This window comes from Somniosus microcephalus, chromosome 4, assembly GCF_052327205.1.
Source record: "Somniosus microcephalus isolate GS21.2 chromosome 4, FLI_Smic_1.0, whole genome shotgun sequence".
In the NCBI taxonomy this organism is placed as follows: domain Eukaryota; kingdom Metazoa; phylum Chordata; class Chondrichthyes; order Squaliformes; family Somniosidae; genus Somniosus; species Somniosus microcephalus.
Window position 1 is genome coordinate 302,932,660 of NC_140990.1, and position 21,875 is coordinate 302,954,534.

The window sequence follows — 21,875 nt, forward strand, 5'->3', positions numbered from 1 at the left end:
CTAAGAACACTGCTGGAGAGCTGTGTTTCCTGCACTATTTCTACCAACTACAGTAGGAAGGGATGTGCGAGACATCAGGATACAACAGCTGCATTTTGCAGACTCATAAGTAATAGGAGCAGGAGTAGGCCATTCGGCCCCTCTTGCCTGCTCCGCCATTCAATAAAATTATGGCCGATCTTCTAACTCAACTCCACTTTCCTGCACTATTCCCATATCCCTTGATTCCCTTAACATCCAAAAATCTATCGATCTCTGTCTTGAATATACTCAACGACTGAGCCTCCACAGCCCTCTGGGGTAGAGAATTCCAAAGATTCACCACCCTCGGAGTGAAGAAATTTCTCCTCATCTCAGTCCTAAATGGCTGACCCCTTATTCTGAGACTGTGACCCCTGGTTTTAAACTCCCCAGCCAGGGGAAACATCCTCCCTGCATTTACCCCATCAAGCCCTGTAAGAATTTTGTACGTTTCAATGAGATCACCTCTCATTCTTCTAAAGGTATAACATTTTGCCAAATATGATGTGCACTCTAATTCAGCTCTAGGACATAGAGGGACATCCCGGGTGGGAGAGAGGGGCAGTTCCAAATGAAAAGGTATGGATAATTGACAGACAAAATCAATTAAAGAGTTCAGTGTACAGATAATATGATTTAGTTTTCAATTGTAGTAAACGATTTGTCACATCCAAAGGGCTAAAAATTAAAAAAGTTGATGAATTCATGCCTCAAATATTAAACTGCCCAATTCTTTTAGAATGTCATGACTTACATAGTTTTTTTAAACGAAAATCACAGCAGGGAAAAATTACAAAGCTAAACTCTGACCAGTGTGGTGTGTATCCCATTTACAAGTTGTAAATTGCCTCACCACAGAATATTTGAAAATCAGACTCACAGACTCCAGTGTAAATACAGTTGGAAAGGAGGGGAACTGGGAAACGTAAGATTGATAAAAAAACTATTATGTACAATTTTTCTAAGTATGAGTTAGCAATATGAGGCTGGAATTCTGATACTGAGGAATATTGCCATGCTGTTTTACATAGTACAGACTATTATACTTAAGCATATATTTACCAAGTGTACATCCTCCCTAAGTGTATGGTATTTGGAAAACTAAACCTTCCCAATTATTCCGAAGGAATCTTTTTGTTTGCATCCTTCTGAGCCAGTGGCTCAGTAGGTAGCACCCTTGCCTCTGTAGTCCTGAAGGTTGTGGGTTCAAGTCCCACTCCATAAGACTTGAGCACAAAAATCTAGGCTGACACTCCAGTGCAGTATTGAGAAAAGTGCTGCACTGTCAAAGGTGCTGTCTTTCGGATGAGATGTTAAACCGAGGCCCCATCTGCTCTCTCAGGTGGACGTAAGAGATCCCATGGCACTATTTCAAAGAGCAGGGGAGTTCTCCCTGGTGTCCTGGCCAATATTTATCACTTGATCAACATAACAAAAGCAGATTTTCTGGTCATTATCACATTGCTGTTTGTGGGAGCTTGCTGTGTACAAATTAGCTGCTGTGTTTCCTGCATTACAACAGTGACTACACTTCAAAAAGTACTTCATTGGCTGTAAAATGCTTTGGGATATCCAGTGGTCGTGAAAGGCGCTATATAAATGTAAGTCTTTCTTTATTTTGTGCAACACTAATGGTTTAAGGGTTATTTTTCCTCTGGTCCTGATTTTTTGTTTCTCTATATTATTTCACAAGTTACATTTTATACATGCACACACATGCACACACACACACACACACACACACACATACGCACACACACACACACACAAATGCATGTATACACAGCCATGAAACAACGTGGGCCCATCAAAAGACAACCTGCTACTAAGTCCTTGGCAAAGCCTCCTTTGTCCTGGCTGATTGGAGATGTGCAAGAGTGTCTTGCCCTATCATTTAATCATCCATCTCCTTGCCTCCACTCTTGGCAGAGCTCTTCCTCTCCTTTGCAACCCCCCTCCCTCAACCAGATGGCCTGTTTAAGATCAAGCACTTATTGTACATGGAATCCTGAGGATAAACCTGTATCCTACTGCTCTCAGGCACAGCATGCGGGCACATCAACATGCTGAGCCAGTGGGTTGCCTTTTCTTTTAAGTGTGTGGTTCTGCAGTTTCTTCTTTTTGCCTTCAAATGCTGATCTGCTGTTCACCTAATTGTGTGTCAGCTATTTTAATTTGTCCTGTTATTAAAAATGTAAGAACAACATAGATTGAAATAAATTAACTTCTGTTCTACAAGATATTTATGTTAAAGCTGTACTCCTGATAGGTTTATTAAAAACCGTGGGAAATCAGTGGAAAACCTAACAGGAGTGTAGTGTTATGAAAACGGCCCCAGGTCCTGTTAAGTACACTAAGACCTATAGGATGACTTTAAACAATACCAGATTTAGACCACATCACATGATATCATGAGAGCCTGCATACAAATGACCTCATGAAAATGATCAAAATATCAAACTTGAACTTCAGAAACACCAATATTAAAATTGGAGAAAAGTAATTAGGTGAACAGCAGATGAGCATTTGAATATGTAAGGTGGAAGTGCAGCACTGCTTTGAGGTGTCCAGCTCTCACCTGTTTGAAAATGCAAAAACATTCAATGCGCGATATAATTGTTGTTTATGGGATATTAAAGTCAAGTCACGAGTTATATAGTGAACATTTACAGGGAATGCATTAGAATCCCGAGCTTCATTCACTCCACATTCCCTGTAAAGTATTTTCAATCTTCCAATGGTCAGATTTTCCTTCCGTAGCAGACTCTCGGAGTGCATAGCTCCATCAAGTCGTAGCAACACAACCTGGTTAAAATTGCCTAACTCTGTATTGATTGTGGATCAAACCTGTGATCTTCCTGGTCTGTATGACTGGGTCCCATACCATGCACTGCATTTACCCATGGAATTGGCTTTCGTATTTCAGTTTTATTTTTGTTGTTTGTTTACCACGCGTGGGAGTGAGCCCTATGTGACATAGGAACAGTATTATGATAGCATTAATGCATTATGCAGGAGAGATGGAATGGCCAAGAAATCCTTGACTGAACTCAAGCCTCGGGCTTACTTAGGTAGTCAAATTTCGACGCTTCTATCAGATGTGATTGAGTCTATTCAATTTACAACATCACAATACAAGTTAAAATGGCACTAGAGAGTTAAGGATAAAGGAATGTTAAGGTTGTTATGAAAGGGTCAAGTGTTCTACTCTGTTCAAGGCACTCATAACATTCCTTTACCTCTGACCCACAGAGACACATTTTCCTGCGTGTCACTGTTTCAGACTCCTCCACAATGCAGTGCATCATTTTCACTAAATCCGTCACCTTCCACTAGTAAAGATGTTATTCAAACTCTTTCTCAATAATACTGAATGACCTTGATTTTATTTCAGCTCATAAAATAATGTTAGCACTTGGAAAGATCATTATTCATCAGTATAGCTTGTTAGAATTTTAGCTAGTAGCTGAGGGATTTGGAAGTATGTTTTCTTTGTCCCAGTCGTAATTTGAAATTCAGTATTAACAAAGTACTCTCTTCCTAAATGACGACTTTAGATTGTTTACAATTCTGACAGACCTCACCATGTATCCAAGAATCATTGCCCTAGGAGTACCTGAATTTAGAATAAGTGAAATACATCAAATGTGGAATTGCCAATGGAGACAAAGATTCAGCTGAAACAATAACGCAATAAAGCCAGGTTGATGTTAAGGGATAGCGATTTAAGGTTAAATACAGAATTGCTAAAAACATAAAGAAACATTGATTAACTTTCTACGACTCTGCTCTCCTCCATACATGCTAAGAAGCCACTTACATATACAAATATTTTGAGACTACGCACCTTTCTTTACTTCTAACTGACTATTCATTAACAGTAGCTTGTTCTTAGCATTAGAAACTGGTGCCGAAATTGCTCGGGATGCGATCCCGGCAGTTACGCTGGAATCACGCCCATCGGTGCCCTCCAACGTTGACCCCACTGGGCCCCATGTGTAAAGACACCAACCTGGCTACACTTTGAATAAGTTACTTACTTTTCTTCATGGCCCAAACTGCTTCCCTGGCCTGGATCCCACCACTGGGGCTCACCTCCATCTATCTGAAGGACGATTTTCCTCCGCTCTCTGGGCTTATCAGCCTCCACAGGTACGCCGGGACCTGACTGAGCCACTGTAGTCAGAACTCTGGCAGAGATAGTCCTATGTGCCTGACTTTGCCCTTCCCCGCACCCCCCCCCCCCCCCCATGATATTTGCTTGGTGAGGGGCTGGTGGAGGTCCTGCCCCTTACAAGGCAAGTTGGAAACTCCCAGAACTGAGAGAGACCTAACGCAACTGGGTTTCTGCCATTTTCTGTGGTCCAACTAGTCCAAGTTACCTATCGGTGGAACCCCTGAGAAATTTGAGCCCCCACAAGCCCTTAACTAATTTATTTGCTGATTGCTCTGTTGTATTGCAGGCTCTTGTATTTAAGAAGCAAGATTTCTAGTTGGTTAAAGAAAAAGTGCACTTTGCCTTCTTTGGATTGACTAAGTTTATGAACAAACGAGATTGATGGGCAGCGAATTACCCATTAGTCTATCAAACCTGCACTACAGGACCACAACACCTGGAGCACCATGATTAGGCACCCATTCCCACTGAACACATACCCACCTGCTCACCATCAGTCATGTAATCTCCTGGCAGGGGCACAAAAAAATAGAAAAAAATCCAAGGCCAATCAGGGAAAATAAAATCTCGAACCCTGTTAGGCGATCAAAACTAGTCAATGAGACCACATAGACCATGTATATACCACCTGGTCGTTTACCTACCTTTTATAAGACGTGATCTTCTTCTCAATCTTACTCAGCTCGTAACTTGTTCCTACTATTCTCTGGGAAAAGAAGAACCATCAAACATCTGTATTCTCTATGTCATTTTTCAGTGTTATGTTGAAGATGTCAGTTTCTGGTTAACCCATACAGTACACAATGAACCCAGTGATCTACTTCCGATTCCATATCCAATTCATGCTTAAGACAACGTATTTCCACCTCCACAACATTTCCCACCTACACTTTAAACCCACTTCTTCCACCACTAAAAGCCTTATCCATGCTTTTATTACCACAGGACCCACCGCCACCAGGGTCAGACGCTCCCCGGATCAGGGATTGGACTGCCCCCACCCCCCTCCACCCCCAGAGTTGGGGACCCTCCCGGGTCGGGGAGCAAAACCCCTACCAGCTCCCACATGCTCCCTGTGGTGTATGTAACCTGTACCACCTTAAGAGAACTACCTTAAGAAGATGGACTACTTTCTCTTGCTACTGTATATTGTAGTACCGGTGGTGACCACACCGGTATATAAGCTCTGTGTAGTAATTTGTAAAGCAGTTCAGCCCTGACCTTCAAGTAGTAAAGACCTGTTTAAGTTTCTCCTGTTGTCTGTGTCCAGTTATTTAAAATAAGTATATCTAGAACACACAGGCTCAACACTCCCAATAGCAGCTGCAGCCTCCTTACGTGGAGCTGAGGCCTGCTCCGGCGTACTCCCCGCCCGACTGGAAGCCAAGCCTGTCAATCAGGCTGACTTCCAAGCGGAGAAACTACAGGAAAAAAAACTACACAAACTGTGGAGTTAAAACTCCACAGCATGCGGGGAAACCCGGATTCCTGGGTTTTCTGACTGAGACTCCGCCCACTTGCTGATGCAACTCACCCCTGTCAGGATCGGAGTCTATGGCCGCGATTTTGTTGACCTCGGCAGTTCCGTGGCGGGCGACATTGGTGGCAGGTCCCGAACCCCATTGCTGGCTCAATCCTGCTGTCTGAAATGAATTTCCCTTGATAGGGCTTGTTAAGCCCGCCCAGCGCATTTCACGTCCAATTAGAGGAAGCGGGTCTGGTGACGTCATTTGAAGGCAAGTCATCAGCCACTTTCCTTAAAGGGACCTTGCCCAAATTTACCTTGACATTTGTGCTGTCAGTGTTCTACAGCATCGAGGTGATGCAAAAACAGGCAATGACTGCACAATGACTCCAGGGCTTATGGAGCACATATGCTTATGGAAGGAGTCACAGCACACAGGGAGGTCCTCTTCCCTTCCCATGGGCAGAAGAGACCTCCCCAGGAGATCAACACAGCCTGGTTGCACATTGCAGAGGAGGGCACAAGCAGGGATGTGGTCAGGACCTGGGTGCAGTGCGGCAAACCTTTCAATGATCTCAGCAGATCACGAAACGTTAGTATAAAGCCACACTCAACCTCATCCTGCTGTGCCTCTCACCACAACCCCATCATACTGCCTTCCCTACCCTACTCCTGCACATTCTTTCTCACACCAACTTACCTTGCACCTCCACCCATCCCTCTCTATCTATATTGTCATATTCCCATCTCACTAACCACCCCTCACACTCACCCTCATCCTAGTGCAATCATACCAACTAACAACACACAAGGACAGGCACTTGTGTGTTTTATGCAATGTTCATGTAAAGTTTCTGTTACTGTGGCATCAAGCATTGAAACATTTATTTTCAACACTTTCCGTTCTTGGACAGATTTGTGTGCACCTTTGGAAGTGGCTTAGTGAGTTGCAGTGAAAGGTGAGACATAACGTTTCCCTCCCCCCGCCCCCAATAGTGATGAGTATCAAAGGAATGGTTTGGGCATTGTAGGGGTGCTTTATGGTGTTGGTGTGGGGTGATGCCAACCTGGTGCATCATACGGCAGCCATATGGGTGTACAGCATCAAGTGAAGTAAATCTGGCCATGGTGAAGCCATCCTTGGCCTCCCGGGCACAAATGTGGATATGGTGTATTGGGACTTTCAGAAGGCTTTCGATAAGGTCCCGCATAAGAGTTTAGCATGTAAAGCTAAAGCACATGGGATTGGGGGTAAGGTACTGACTTGGATAGAGAGCTGGTTGGCAGACAGGAAGCAAAGAGTTGGAATAAACGGGTCTTTTTCCGAGTGGCAGGCAGTGACTAGTGGGGTACTGCAGGGATCGGTGCTAGGACCCCAGCAATTCACAATATATATATTAATGATCTAGATGAGGGAACTAGATGTAATATCTCCAAGTTTGCAGATGACACAAAGCTGGGTGGGCGTGTGTGCTGTGAGGAGGATGCAGAGAAACTCCAGTATGATTTGGACAGGTTGGGTAATTGGGCAGATGCGTGGCAGATGCAGTATAATGTGGATAAATGCGAAGTTATCCACTTTGGTGGCAAAAACAGGAAGGCAGATTAGTATCTGAATGGCAATAGATTGGGAGAAGGGGAAATGCAACGAGGCCTGGGTGTCCTGGTGCACCAGTCGCTGAAGTTAAGTATGCAGGTGCAGCAGGCGGTTAAGAAGCCAAATGGTATGTTGGCCTTTGTAACGAGAGGATTCGAGTACAGGAGCAAGGATGTCTTGCTGCAGTTGTACAGGGCCTTGGTGAGACCACACCTTGAGTATTGTGTGCAGTTTTGGTCGCCTTATCTGAGGAAGGATGTTCTTGCCATGGAGGGAGTGCAGCGAAGATTCACCAGACTGATACCTGGGATGGCAGGAATGACATATGAGGAGAGATTGGGTCGATTGGGCTTATATTCACTGGAGTTTAGAAGAATGAGAGGGGATCTCATTGAAACTTATAAAATTCTAACAGGACTAGACAGACTAGATGCAGGGAGGATGTTCCCGATGGCGGGGAAGTCCAGAACCAGGGGTCACAGTCTAAGGATAAGGGGTAAGCCATTTAGGACAGAGATGAGGAGGAATTTCTTCACCCAGAGAGTGATGAACCTGTGGAATTCTCTACCACAGAAGGCAGTTGAGGCCAATTCATTAAATATATTCAATAAAGAGTTAGATATATTTCTTAAGGCTAAAGGGATCAAGGGATATGGAGAGAAAGCAGGGACAGGGTACTGAATTTGGATGATCAGCCATGATCACATTAAATGGCGGAGCAGGCTCAAGGGGCCGAATGGCCTACTCCTGCTCCTATCTTCTATGTTTCTATGTTTGTATGTGCTCGGGTACTGATGCCTTGTATCCTGTGCAGCGTCAGTTGATTGCGGAGAAGGTTGGTGTTGTTGTTGATGCTGTTGGTGTGCCTGGTGATGCTGGTATTGGGGCTCATCATGGTGGGATTCTGAGGACCAAGGTGAGAGAGTATAAATGGCACCCATGTTGATGGAATAGATGGCAGGTGAAGTAGAGATGACAGAAGCGATCTGTCAATGGTGAGAGAGGTAATGAAGTCAGACCGGATGGAGACTTGTGAAAAGACACGTTGAATCTGTTGTGGAAATGCAGTGAGGAACAGCTTGTGGCTGAGGGAGGATATCTCTGTAAGGTGGGAACTTTTACTTTACATTTGAAGCTGTCAACTCAACAGCTGATTCAATAGCCACTGAACACCCACCTCAGCGTGACAGACGTGGTCCACGACCAGTGTGGACCCTGTGGGTGAGCTGTCAAATGCAAAAGGTAAGCTGAAAATCATTCTTAAGTGGCTTTAAACAAGCCACTAATTACTTGAATTGTGTCCCCTCCCCGCTGCGTGTCGGGTCTGCTCAGCGCTGACAGACCTGACATTGGGAAAGGTGCGTGGCGGTGGGTTCACAGTGGGGTCCTGACCCGCTGGGTAAAAAAAACACTTTCCCACCTGACCCACCACCAATTGCGCCCGCTGACCCCCTGGGAAATTCCGGCCATAATTTTAAATTTAAAAATTACAATTGTGTTGGATGAATTATGGGCTGTAACACTTTATTATCAGATTGTTATTCTATATTTGCAGATATTTGTCAAGGAGCAGGGTACAAACATGTAATATTTACTCTTGACATATCTCTTGTTTTATAATCCAAACCGCACCCTAGATGTGGAACCTTAGGTATATCAAGGCCTACGGTTGTTAAGAGAAAGCTTAAGCAGCCCTGACTCATTTTCATGAGTGAAAATTAGCAGTGTTAAATCAAAAAAGTTATTCTGATTATAGCAATTGTCAGCATTAGAGGTTTTAGAACTGACTTAAACGGCATTCACACTGCAAATAATAAATCTAACCCTGAGTCGTGGACTAACCCTAATCATTAGAACATATGATTCATTGTGTGACAATGGTCTATATAAAGTGTTATTATAGCTGTAATTGTTGCAATGGTTTCTGTGTTACGTCTCAAAATTTCAGGGGTTTCTGCCAATAGCTGATTGAATCCTTTCCAAAGACAGTAAGTACCTCTGCAGTATGTCCTGTATATTATATATTATTAGGAAATACTTTTCTTTATACATAACAATTATAAAATATCACAATGCCCTTTGCAGTAAGTGCTGGGGGCATGTTTCAAAAAAACGCACTAACTACAGCAGTTGATGTTTTACAGCTTAAAGTTGTCACTGTTAAAGAAACAAATGGAATTAAATAATTACATAATATGAAAGGGGGTAATTCTTTTATTTTACTTTTATAGATTTCAATATAATCTAATAAGAGACATAGATATGCAGTAATAGTGTGGAGGATGAATTCATGGAATGTATGCAAGATAGTTTTCTAGATCAGTATGTTGAGGAACCAACTAGGGAACAGGTTATTTTAGATGTGGTATTGTGTAACAAGAAAGGGTTAATTAATAACCTTGTAGTAAAGGGGCCTTTAGGGAAGAGTGACCATAATATGATAGAATTTTATACTGAGTTTGAAAGTGACTTAGTTATATCCGAAACTAGGATCTTAAATCTAAACAAAGCAAACTACATAGATATGAGAGGCGAGTTGGCCAAGGTAGATTGGGAAACTACATTAAAAGATGAGACAGTGGATGAGCAATGGCTAGCATTTAAAGAATTAATACATAATTTACAACCAATATCTATTCCTTTAAGGTACAAAAACCCTACAGGAAAATTGGTCCAACCATGGCTAACAAGAGAAGTTAAAGATAGTATTAGATCATAGGAAGAGGCTTATAATTTTGCCAAAAAGAATAGTAAGCCTGAGGATTGGGAGGATTTTAGAATTCAGCAAAGGAGGACCAAGAAATTGATAAAGAAAGGGAAAATAGAATACGAGAGTTGTTATGTCCGTGTATCTTAATGTTGTGTCCTTCAATAATCAGACAACAGACTGCAGGGAATGATTCAACAGGTGTTTACTGAATGAGGGTTACTCCAGAACTAACTGTACAGATCCCTACTCAGGGTTTACATACAGGTGTGGTCACTGCCGGTACTACAGTATACAGGAGCTGTAAAAAGTAGTTCTCTCCCTTAAGGTATATATATACATTACATACATTACAATTCCTCCCCTTTTAGATTAACAGTACCATAATACTCATTTAACAATTAACATTTTTAATATACAATGTTATATGAAAATAGTCCATTCATATATTCAGTCTCTGGGGAGGCTTCCTGATTCTTTCTGGATAACGCCTTTCCCGAGTGTCTCGCTCTTGGTGCGGAGGCGATTCTAGCACCCTGTCGTCAGTTGATTCATCAGCTTCCAATGCTATTGTTTCTGAGGTAGATGCGACCTGTACGTCGGGTTCCTCACCAGGTACGTATGGCCGAGACATGGGGTTGACTCGTTCCTGTGACTCTAGGATCTGGTCAGAATGGCGTCTCACAATGTTCTCCCCAACATCCACTGTGTACATTAGTGGCCCCTGCCATGTGCATATCGTTCCTGGTTGCCATTTCTCTGTTCGGTAGTCGCGGGCCAAGACTGGTTGCCCTACATTGAAGCTCCTTGTTGGCTTCTCATTGATGTGCTGGAATTGCTTACTCTCAACATCGCTTCGTACATTTGGTCTGAGCAAATCCAGACGAGATCTCAACCTTTGGTTAAAGAACATCATGGCCGGAGCCTGGTTGGTGACTGCATGTGTCGCATTTCTGTAGGCTAACAGGAAATTGTCCACCTTATGCTGCAGTGGAATGTTGTCATCGCACATGGCCTTTACTGCTTTTTTAAAGGTTTGTACGAACCTCTCAGCCAATCCATTTGTGGCTGGATGATACGGGGTGGATGTGTAATGCCTTACCCCATTCCTTTTCATAAATCTTCAAAACTCTTTGGACACAAACTGTGGTCCGTTATCAGAGCAAATCTGCTCTGGCAAGCCGTTCCTGGCAAAAATGGTCTGTAGGACTGCAATCGTTTTCTCCATGGTGGTGGAGGACATTTTGATCACTTCAGGCCATTTCGAGTGCGCATCCACGGCTATTAAAAACATTGAGTCCATGAATGGACCAGCAAAATCAATATGCACCCATTGCCATGGAGATGAGGGCCACTCCCATGGGTGTAGAGGGGCATGTGGTGGTGCATTTTGGACCTTCTGGCATCCTGAGCAGCTCTTTGTCAGGTCCTCGATTTGCTGATCGATCCCCAGCCACCACACATAAGCCCTAGCAAGGCTTTTCATTTTCACCCCTCCCAGATGACCTTCGTGAAGCTCATTGAGCACTCTCTCCCGTAACTTGGGTGGAATTACCACTCGGGATCCACACATCAAGGTCCCCTGGCATACTGACAGCTGTTCTCTTCTGGATGAGAATGCTGGCAACAGTGCGTCGCCATGTGCTGGCCATCCCTTCACCGTCAAATCATATACCCGAGACAGTGTCGGGTCATTTCGGGTCTCCTTCTCTATACCAGCTTTAGTTACTGGCAAGCATTCAATTATAGTCGAATGAAATATTTCGACAGGATCCACTGCTGGTGCTTCCTCCGCAGTAGGCAGTGGCAGGCGTGATAGCCCATCAGCGTTTCCATGCTGTTTCGTGCCCTTATACTCGATTTCATGTTGGTGCGCCCCTAGAAAAAGGGACCATCTTTGTAGCCGTTGCGCAGTCATCACTGGAACGCCCTTCTTTGGATTAAAGATGGAGACAAGTGGTTGGTGGTCAGTCAGCAAGGTGAACTTCTGCCCGTGCAGATAGTGATTGAACTTTTTCACTCCCCACACTAGGCTGAGGGCCTCCCTGTCAATCTGGGTGTAGTTACGCTCGGCTGAGGTTAGTGACTGAGACGCAAAGGCTACTGGCCTCTCCGAGCCGTCCGGGAATTTGTGCGACAGCACCGCTCCAATGCCATAGGGTGATGCATCACACGCCAACCGAATTGGTAGTGCTGGGTTGAAATGAGCCAACACCTATTTTGATGTGATCAATGCTTTGCTCTTCTGGAAAGCTCGTTTACATTCGTTACTCCACTTCCATGGTACCCCCGTTTGCAGTAGGGTGTTCAGTGGGTGTAGTACGGTAGACAAATTTGGCAAGAACTTATGGTAGTAGTTCACCAGCCCGAGGAACGACCTCAGTTGTGACACATTTTCCGGTGCTGGAGCCTTGACTACTGCCTCAATCTTTTCAGGGGACTTATGTAACCCCTCTTTATCAGTAACGTGGCCACAATACGAGATCTGCTTCTGGAAAAACTCGCATTTGTGGCAATTAGCTCGGAGCCCATATTCCTTCAATCTAGTGAGCACCTGCTCCAGGTTGGCGAGGTGATCACTGTCATTTTTGCCCGTGACCAGGAGGTCGTCCAAATAACACTGGGTCCCTGGAATCCCTTGCAGGACTTGTTCCATTGCCCTTTGCCAAATAGCCGGAGCTGATGCTACCCCGAACACCAGCCGGTTGTATTGGTAGAGACCTTTATGAGTGTTGATCGTGAGGTACTGTTTCGAGGCTTCTTCTACCTGCATTTGCAGGTACGCCTGGGCCAGATCAATCTTAGTGAAGAGTTTCCCTCCAGATAGCGAGGCAAAAATATCTTCAATCCGCAGAAGCGGATATTGTACAGTGTGAAGGACTGGGTTTACTGTCACCTTAAAGTCCCCACAGATGCGAACCTTCTTTGGTTCCCCAGGCGTATTACTCAACGACCTCTTCATTACAGGAATGATGGGTGTAGCCCACTCGCTCCAGTCCACTTTGGACAGTACTCCTGAACGTTCCAAACCTTCCAGCTCTGCTTCGACGGCTGGGCGGATCGCATAAGGTACCGGCCTGGCCTTAAAAAACTTTGGGCTTGCATTTTCCTCTATTTTGATCATCGCTGTTATGCCTTTTAGTGTTCCGAGTCCCTGCTGGAACACTTCTTGTGCGTCAGTTAGCATTTTTGACAGTCGTCCAGGTGTGACGTCGTCATCCTTTTTGGCATCTACAGTCAGTGCTTGTATGGAATGCCAATCTAGCTGTATCTTCCGGATCCAATCACGTCCTAGTAGTGGTGGTCCTCCATCTAGCAATACATATAGGTCAATTTTTGGTGTTTCCTTGCCGTTATATATAACGTTCACCCTTATTTTTCCGTTGGGGTAGACTTTTTGCCCCGTGTACGTCTTCAAGACAATCTTTGGATCTCTCAAGTGTATATGTGAGAATAGCCGCTTGTAGTCCCTTCAATTTATGACTGTTATGGCTGATCCTGTGTCCAATTCCATTTTCACTTGGACTCCTGCTATCTTGAGCGTGACCCAGATAGTTTGGTGATCCTCCGTTTTGATCACATTATGTAGTTTCAGACAACCCAGCTCCTTGCTTCCGGAGTCTGTATCACTCTTCTGTTCATCTGAACTACTGTCCGTCACCTTATGTACCTTCTTGTACTTCTCCTGTGGAGATTTCTTGCTGCTGGTTTTCTTTCCCGACCTGCAGACTCTTGCTATGTGTCCTACCTTTCCACACTGTCTGCACACTTTGTCCTTGAACCAGCAATCATTATGGTCGTGTGTTGTTCTGCCACAGCGATAGCACTTCACTGTTCCGTATGACATTTCATTTGTGCCATATTCTTGCGGTCTCCATTGTATCTCTGCAGCGCCCCGTGCTGCTGCTTCATGTGATACTGCAATGCTGAAAGCCTTGTCCAGCGTAAGATCCTTTTCTGATAGAAGCCATTTCTGGGTTCCTTCACTTTGAAGCCCACACACAAACTTGTCCCTTAAAGTATCTGCTAGTCCCGTTTCAAACTGGCAGTGTTTTGATAGCTTGCGCAGTTCCGTTAAATACTCAGCATTACTTTCATCTTTATGCTGGTTCCTTTTGTGAAACTTAAATCTTTCTGCTATCAACAGCAGTGTGGGGTTTAAGTGGTCCTGTAGGATTGACACTATGTTTTCAAAATCCTTTTCTACTGGCTTCTCTGGGGTTACTAGGTTTCGTAGTAAGCCATACATTTTTGCACCCAATGAATTCAACAATACCAGTGCTTTCTTGTCATCTGGCACTTCATTCGCCTTGCAGTATACTTCTATGTGTTCGACATATGTCGTCCAATCTTCGACTTCATTCTCGAACGCTGTGATACTGCCACTCTTCGGCATTTTTGGGTGTGGTTAGACTGGCTTAAAATGGCATCTCCCATGCTTTCCTTCCCCGCTGCGGCTTAAAATGGCGTCTCCCGCGCTGCTGCCAACGCCGCTCTCGGCAGTCCTCGTGGCAAATGGCAACGCCCTGTGGGTTTTGTGCGCTGCTCCTGTGCTGCTGCCAACGCCGCTCTCTGCGGTCCTCGTGGCAATGGCAGCACCTCGCATTTTCCTGCACGCCTCTCTACCCCGTTGACGCTGCTCGGCCCTTGAACACCGGCTGCGCTCTGCTCTCTCTCGCCTCTCTCCCCCATTGACGCCGCTCGGTCCTGAACACCGGCTGTGCCCTGTGCGCTCTGCCCTCTCTCTCTCCCCCATCGACGCTGCTCGGCCTTTTTCTGTGCCGCTCGGTCAGGCTCTAGCCCGCCGCTGTCCTGGAAGGATCTGCGCAGTACCTGTTGCCAGCCCGTTTTGCTGGACCACCATGACTGGAAAGCCAAGCCTGGCTCTCGACAGCCTCCCCTGCGATGCTCAAATCTCCACTGGATGACTGGGCGGTTGCCCGTGGTCGACGCCCGTGCTTCTGGACTCGACCTTCTTCCACTGTTCTCCAGGAGCGAATCCCTGGGAGGTGATGCAGAGTTGCAGGTAGGTTTGAATCTGCCTTGTCGCCAATGTTATGTCCGTGTATCTTAATGTTGTGTCCTTCAATAATCAGACAACAGACTGCAGGGAACGATTCAACAGGTGTTTACTGAATGAGGGTTACTCTAGAACTAACTGTACAGATCACTACTCAGGGTTTATATACAGGTGTGGTCACTGCCGGTACTACAGTAAACAGGAGCTGTAAAAAGTAGTTCTCTCCCTTAAGGTATATATATACATTACATACATTACAAGAGTAAACTAGCGAGAGACATAAAAACAGATTGTAAAAGCTTCTATAGGTATGTAAAAAGGAAAAGATTAGCAAAAGTAAATGTGGGTCCCTTACAGACTGAGACAGGAGAAATAATAATGGGGAATAAAGAAATGGCAGAGAAATTAAACAAATACTTTGTGTCTGTCTTCAAAGAAGAAGACACGAAAAACTTCCCGGAAATAGTGGAGACCCAAGGGTCTAGCAAGAATGAGGAACTGAAAGAAATTAGTATTAGTAAAAAAGTAGTACTGGAGAAATTAATGGGACTGAAAGCCAATAAATCCCTTAGCTCTGATGGCCTACATCCTAGGGTTTTGAAAGAGTTGGCTATATAGATAATGGAAGTATTGGTTGTCATTTTCCAAAATTCCATAGATTCTAGAATGGTTCCTGCAGATTGGAAGGTAGCAAATGTAACCCCACTATTTAAGAAAAGAGAGAGAGAGAAAACGGGGCACTACAGACCAGTTACCCTGACATCAGTAGTAGGGAAAATGCTAGAATCTATTATTAAGGACATGGTAACAGGGCACTTAGAAAATAATAATAGGATTGGGCAGAGTCAACACAGATTTATGAAAGGGAAATTGTGTTTGACAAATCTATCAGAGTTTTTTGAGGTTGTAACTAGCAGAATCGATAAAGGGGAACCAGTGGATGTGGTGTATTTGGATTTTCAGAAGGCATTCGATAAGGGGTCACACAAGAGTTAATTAAACAAAATTAGGGCTCATGGGATTGGGGGTAATATACTAGCATGGATTGAGGATTGGTTAAAGAACAGAAAACAGAGAGTAGGAATAAACGAGTCATTTTCGGGTTGGCAGGCTGTAACTAGTGTGGTACTGCAAGGATCAGTGCTTGGGCCTCAGCTATTCACAATCTACATCAATGATTTGGATGAGGGGACCAAATATAATATATCCAAGTTTGCTGATGATACAAAGCTAGGTGGGGATGTAAATTGTGAGGAGGATGCAAGGAGGCTTCAAGGGGATATAGACAGGCTAAGTGGTAAATGAAATATAATGTGGGGAAATGTGAAGTTATCCACTTTGGTAGGAAAAATAGAAAAGCAGAGTATTTTTTAAATGGTGAGAGATTGGGAAATGTTGGTGTTCAGAGGGACCTGGGTGCCCTTGTACACGAATCACTGAAAGTTAACATGCAGGTACAGCAAGCAATTAGGAAAGCAAATGGTATGTTGGCCTTTATTACAAGAGGATTTGAGTGTAAACCGTCTTACTGCAATTATATAGAGCCCTGGTGAGACCACACCTAGAGTATTGTGTACAGTTTTGGTCTCCTTACCTAAGGAAGGATATACTTGCCATAGAGGGAGTGCAACAAATGTTCACCAGACTAGTTCCTGTGATGTGGGCATTGTCCTATGAGGAGAGATTGAGTAGACTAGGCTTATATTCTCTAGAGTTTAGAAGAATGAGAGGTGATCTCATTGAAACATACAAAATTCTTACAGGGCTTGACAGGGTAGATGCAGTGAGGATGATTCCCCTGGTTGGGGAGTCTAGAACCAGGGGTCACAGTCTCAGAATAAGGGGTTGGCCATTTAGGACTGAGATGAGGAGAAATTTCTTCACTCAGAGGGTGGTGAATCTTTGGAATTTTCTACCCCAGAGGGCTCTGGAGGCTCAGTCGTTGAGTATATTCAAGATAGAGATTGATAGATTTTTGAATATTAAGGGAATCAAGGGACATGGGGATAGTGCAGGAAAGTGGAGATGAGGTAGAAGATCAGCCATGATCTTATTGAATGGCAGAGCAGGCTCGAAGGGCCAAATGGCCTACTCCTGCTCCTATTTCTTATGTTCTTATGAAAAGAATACAGTAACTTGGGCTAGAATTCTGCTACTTAAACAGTCATTATTTTTCAAAATTGTTGAATCATATCACCAAACTCTTCTGAGAATATCATACTGTCAGCTGTCAGTTTATTACAGAAAGCTGTACGGGACCAAACACAAAATAATCTCAAGACATATAGCGTCACAAAGGAATTACCTCAGTTTCTTTGCTGTAGAACTCAGCATAACTTTACTATTTGAAAATCAGATTGGCTCAGTTGGCTGCACTCTCACCTGTAATTTTAAATGTTTGGGTTCAAGCTCCACTTCAGAACTTGAGCACACAATTCAATATTGTACTGAGGGAATGCTGTTTGTCAAATGTACCATCTTTCAGATGAGACATTAAACATTAAACAGAGAACCTGTCTGTTCTAATGGCCAAAAAAGATCCTATAATCTTCTTAGAGAAAAAAGGGTTGGGTGCTAGCGAATCAGCAGCCCATTTTACATCTCTCCTGATTTTTATTTCCATTGATCGGGAGCGATGTAAAACAGACTGCTGATTCACTATCACCCATTCTACATTTTCGCACAAAGTCAAATCTACCCCATAGCGGTCTCCTTGTGCCCTGACCAACATTCCTCCCTCAACCAACACCATCAAAAACAGATTAGTAGCCATTCATTTCATTTGCTGTTTGTTGGAACTTATGCATATTGGTTGCGCCATTTTCCTAGAAAACAAAAGTAACTGTACTTCAAAAACAAGTCATTGGCTGTGAAGTGCTTTGGACACCCTGTGGATAAATATGCACACACATGTACTTACAATGATGCACAGCAGTGTCATAGCATATCAAACAAGGGCTGTGTTGTCCTCCCTTATCAAACAATTGTCTTTCTTTAGTGAAGTACAAAGTGGAAACTGGATGCTGAATATTTGTGAGAACGCAAGCAGGTTCTTTGATCTGCAAATGAGCCAGGATGCAGAAACTTTGTCCTAGATACGAACATAATAATATTTGGTCAATGTATTAATACAAATGCATAGCCTGGGTAAGGTGTGAACAACTGCAGGTCAAGTGATTCTATCTATGAAAAAAAAAGAAAGAACTTGCATTTATATCGCGCCTATCATGATCTCAGGACATCCCAACGTGCTTTGCAGCCAATGAAGTATTTTTGAAACATTGTCACTGTTGCAATGTAAGAAACACAGCAGCAAGCTCCCACAAACAACAATATGATAATAACCAGATAATCTTTTTTAGTGATGTTGCTTGAGGCTAAAATAGTGGCCAGGACACCAGGGAGAGCTCCCCTGCTCTTCCTCGAAATGCCATGGGATCTTTTATGTCCATCTGAGAGGGCAGACACTAACTCAGTTTAACATTTCATCCGAAAGCCGGCACTTCCGACAGTGCAGCACTCCCTCAGTACTGGACTGCAGAGTCTGAGATGTACCAGTATGATTGCTTGACAGCTTGCTACCGAGAGACCTTTTGAAAATGACATTTGGATTCCATGAGGTAGTAGGAAATATTGCCTCAACTAAATATAAGCATTGCATTGGGAAGTTTACAAAGGATTGTTTTCTCCAAAGGTCTTATAGGTTATCAGACTGTATAAGAAGTATGTTCTGAAGAAGATATTTTAATCCCTTGTAAACTAATTCTATCTTTATTCCTTTCTCAGTATTTGTACTATCAGTAACTTGCTGTGCCTATCTGCTTCTGTGTTGAATGTGACCATTACTTTTAACTTGAATGTAATGGTCTGACAATGTGGTATTTACTGCCTTTAAGAGTAGACAGGCGATGGACTGTGGTGGACATCTCACCTGGTTAAAGGGTAATTGTTAGTCCTGTGGGATGCTGTCACACACATGGCTCACATAACGGGCAGGCTTTGGTTCATGAGAAATTCAGTCTGCCTTTGGAGTTAAAAGTGTTGGAAGAAGGCCTAAATAATATATAAATAGGGCATCGATATTTGTAAATAATATCATTTTCAAGGTCAATACTTCTATGAAATTTTCAGAAAATAATAATGTTCTTTGAACCTGTTACAATCATGATAGTTAAAAATTTTCAGTTTGCTTTATTACTCATGCCTCTTTCCTAGTCATTAGTTATATCAACTACTCTAAGTGTTTCTCATAGAAATACAATCAATCACAGATAATAGGCACATTCATTACATCGTGTTGCAATAAAATGTCTACTAAAATCTCCCTATTGTCATTCACCTTCATTTAGACCTGATATTTTCTATTTCTAAATGATCGTATTCAATATATAAAATGTTATGAAAGATCACATGAGAAGAGGAGAAACTGTACAATAAAATATAGTCACTTGATAAAATCAAAGTTTAATGCAGGCAATACTTTGCACAATACACAGAACTTTACATCTTGATGCCAGACTGTGTGTGCATGCTAAGTAGAGACAAATGGAAGGAAGATGGAAATTCTGAATGGGACAAGCTGGGAAGCTCTAAGTATAGGAAGTAAGATCGTGCCATTGGAAATTATGACCGGGAAATTCCTCGGAGGCTCTCCTGATCGGTTGAAGATTAATGGAAATCCTGGATACACCGAGCAATCAGGCTTCCGCCGAACTTCCACCAAAGTTATGGTGACCGATCGGAAAATCCCCGAGGAGATTCCTCGTGTACATCATCTAAGGACTTCTTAGCTGGCCATGATAAATGCCAAAAAAAGGGCAAAATCTTTCCCTTTTTGTTGCTGGCAGAAAATAAAATCGGCAACACTGGGAATCTGAAATAAAAACAGAAAATTCTGCAGGTGCACAGAGGTCAATTAGCATCGGAAAAAGACAACTAGTTTAATATTTCAGGTATGACCCTTAATCAGAATCTTTTTAAATAAAACATACTAAAATCAATTGTTCAACACATACTTTTAGCTTCTTTTGCCATTTCAAACTATCATTGTCAGCTTGCAGTAGGTTATTTTTTGCATTTTTAAAAAAGATTTAAATGCTTGCCCTTTACAGATTTCTGTATATTTCTTATAAACAATGCTTAATATTGGCTAAAAATGAAATATCAATTACACTGAGAAATTATTTTTGTATGTAAAGAGAGGATTCATACAAAGAAAAATTGATAAGGTACAAGCGATTGAATATTTGAATATAGCTGGGAAATAAATGAGAATGATAAAAGCAAAGAAAGTGGGTAGTGAAACGTGATTTCATTTTTCCAAAAGGTCAAAATTAGTATACACTAGCATAAATCAAATTACAGGTTGTCATAGTCAAGGACACAAGAGATGAGTGGTTGAGAATCTTGACTTACTGAGCATTGTATCATTCCTTGGCAAAAGATAAAAGGTATGTTTTTTGTATCACTTGTCAGTGGACACTTGAAAGCACTGTACAGTGTTTGGTTTGAATCTGTAATTAATTCATGATGGCCTAGGGACTTAAGTGGCAGAGAGTTGGACTTCCAACCAAAGGATTGCAAGTTTAAAGCCAGGCCCTGACAGATATGCAAGCTTGCCTGAATTCAGTGGGTGCATTCTGCTGTTTCTTGGCACTCAAGATGTGTGGCACCAATACCTGCTACTGCAAATGGTAGAAAGAGCTGTTAGGGTAAGTCCTGTCTAACAGCTGGATTCTTCCTGATGGTCCTGCTTGGAAAACTACTGATATTGCATATGACAAAGTCTAGACTAATCCATTTAACATAATCAGGATATTTGTATAAAACACTAGTTATAGTGTTATATCTGTATAAAACTCTAGTTAGGCCACAGCTAGAGTACTGCATACAGTTCTGGTCACCACATTACAGGAAAGATGTGATTGCATTAGAGAGGGCACAGAGGAAATTTATGAAGATGTTGCTAAGACTGAAGAATTTTAGCTTTGATGAAAGATTGGATAGGCTGGAGTTGTTTTCTTTGGAACAGAGGAGGCTGAGGGGAGACTTGATTGAAGTATATAAAATTATGAGGGGCCTAGACAGGAAGGATCTATTTCCCTTAGCAGAGAGGTCAATAACCAGGGGGCATAAATTTAAAATAATTGGTAGAAGGATTAGAGGGGGGTAGAGGAGAAATCTTTTCACCCAGAGGATGCTGGGGGTCTGGAACTCACTACCTGAAAGGATGGTAGAGGCAGAAACCATCATTGCATTTAAAAAGTACTTGGATAGGCACTTGAAGTGCTGCAGCCTACAGGGCTACGGACCAAGAGCTGGAAAGTGGGATTAGGCTGGATAGCTCTTATTGGGCTGGCACAGACACGATGGGCCGAATGACCATCTTCTGTGCTGTAAATTTCTATGATTCTATATTTGGAGGCATCAATTGAGGGGCTAAGGAAAGGGGAATATCATGCGTTTGTGTGATAGAGACAGCAATTGATAAAGAGCACTTAGGTTCACCTCAGTACAAAATGAGTCATGAAATCAAGGAAACCTTCAACCTTCATAGTAAACTATAGATAATGCAGGCGTCGCTATTGGGACAACTCTACGAGGATCAAGACATCGTGAGGGAAATTCATAAACTGGCGAGAACTTCAACTTCATTGTGTAACTCACAGCACAGACTAACTGACTCCTCGCTGCACCTCCGGAATTTATGAACCAAGAAAAGGGGAGTTAAGGATGAACCGTCAAATTATGGACCTGCAAGCCTTATGTTGTTGAAACTGCAATGAGAGATAGTACAAGAGATCATCTTGAGGGACAGGGTTTAATTAGAGACAGCATGGGTTCAGGACTGACAGATCATGTTTAAACAATTTATTGGATTCTTTGAGG